The sequence below is a fragment of the Sinocyclocheilus grahami genome, unplaced genomic scaffold, assembly GCF_001515645.1.
Source record: "Sinocyclocheilus grahami isolate Dianchi unplaced genomic scaffold, SAMN03320097.WGS_v1.1 scaffold126.1, whole genome shotgun sequence".
Classification (NCBI taxonomy): Eukaryota; Metazoa; Chordata; class Actinopteri; order Cypriniformes; family Cyprinidae; genus Sinocyclocheilus; species Sinocyclocheilus grahami.
Genome location: NW_015505305.1, coordinates 3,673,479 through 3,675,740, shown reverse-complemented (window position 1 = coordinate 3,675,740; position 2,262 = coordinate 3,673,479).

The following is a 2,262-nucleotide window of genomic DNA, read 5'->3' as shown; positions in this document are numbered from 1 at the left end:
GGATTTTGATGTGAGAGGACAACATGTGATGGACTTTTTCACTTATTGTGATGTTTTTATCAGCTGTTTGGTCTCTCATTCTGATGGCACCCATTCACTGCAGAGGATCCATTGGTGAGCAAGTCGTGTAATGCTAAATTTCTCCAAATCTGTTCTGATGAAGAACCAAACTCATCTACATCTTGGATGGCCTGATTTTCAGCAAATTTTATTTTTTTGGGTGAATTATTCCTTAAATGAATCAGACAAAAGATGAATTCTGACACTGGACTGGAGAACTGAACAGATCGTCGTGATGACCCGCTGGATAAAACTGTGCCTTTCAGCTTCATAGTAAAACAAAATACTCAGAATCTCACATATTTTAAAGCCAATGAAAGCCATCGGCAGGTGTTGCTGAGCAACTGAACTCTTGAGTAAAGCAATAATGAATAAGAGAGAGAGTGAAGACACCATGCCAAGTCACATGGAAAGGAGAATGGGTGAGCGAGAGAAGATCAAGGAGGGCAAGTGAGATTAATGCGATCGTGAGGTGGTGTGGGAAGCTCAGGTGCTTGGCAGCTCATTAACACTAGACCGCAACACGCTCACCTACTCTCAAAAAACACCACAAGCATGTATTCACAAGCGAAATACAGACCAGGAGCACTCAAACTTGTTTCAGCACCCTAGTCTTATTAGTATATAAGTGTACAAGAGTGAGCTGAACAGATGACGAGCAGGAGGAGAATTTGTGAAGAACAACACCGTCTCCTGATCATTAGCAAAAGTAAACAGTTTTATAAAGTCCTCTGATAGATTCATGAATAATGCAGGTGAAATATGAAAGGGCAAATTATAATACGTTTTACATAAACATGCAGAGAAATATTCAACAAAAGCTCACTTTCAAACACTTGACTTTGTTTTCTCACAGAAGGCTGCACATGCAAATAAATGCGAGATGAGAATTTCTCCAATTTACCATCCTCAAACAAGACACTCCACCAGCGATGAACACAAATTGTTTGCCGAGCATAATTTGCCCGCAATGAGGATTTGCTGTGTGTGAACAAAATCATCCAACAACCATTACCATGTACGGTGGAAAACTTTCATAACTTTGATTTGTATTATTTCGTTAACTAGAGTAACAATAACTTTTCATAAGAGAATACAGTTCAGGATATGAGGCTGAAAGTGGATCAACATTCTTCATATAGAAACTTTCATTCCTTAACTGCTTTAGTATTTATTCATATTAGCTTGAATTGGAGGCTGTTGTCTTACACAAGCTGCTAACTCTCATGGAAAGCTTTTACTTGCTCTACATGAGACCGGAGTAGGGTCTAATTATGCTGTTGGCTGTATAATTACTGATGTGCCTAACATTTGCAAAAAGTGAGTGAAATGCAGGTGGTTAAAAACTACATTCATCCAAAAAAAGAAAGAAAGTATTAGTTATCTATAACAATGGATGACCACGTCTTTAAAGAATACCCACTGTGTCATATTGAAATATTATCTTGGCAGTAGGTGTGTTGAGTAACCACCTTTGCCTGAATTAATCTCATGTAGACTTCCCTCATGGACATCAGTTCAAACTATGTGGGTTTTGGAAGATGCTCGGCATCTATTTTGCATAAATCATTAACACTTTAGGATGCTGTATGTCAGTATATTCTGTCTCTGTCAGAACTGCATTGTTTTATCAGCATAAAAATTTAAGTAAAAAGTTGAATTGAAAAATTAACTGTGTATCTGTACCTCTTTATTTTACATAAGCATTTATTTTAACATTGTTATATAACAACCTACTTCAACCTACTAAAATCTGCTTTGCACTTTAAAATATACTAACATTCACTAAAATAATGCAGGTGGTAAAACAGAAGACCACGTGATGAATTAAAGTTAATCATAATTAACCTTTCCATGAGCCATGACTAATAAACATATATAGACACTGTTCAGTGGTACAGACACAACACACAAAAAGAATTCGTCTCACTCTTATCTTTGTTTCTGCTGCCATAAGGCACAAATTCCCATATGCAATTGCAGGTGGAACTTTTGCCGTGTACCTTTGCTCCAAGCACCACAGGCGACCGTGACAACATGACCATTTCAGCTCACATAACCAAAGTGTTGCGTGCATTTGGAACTAGGGTGTGTTAACGCCGCAGTAGCCGCATGCACTCACCAACGTTGCTCAACAAGTGAACGTTTGGAATAATCAAATGATGTCACATCCGCTGTGAAAGTCTCCGTGGTAGTGTCGGA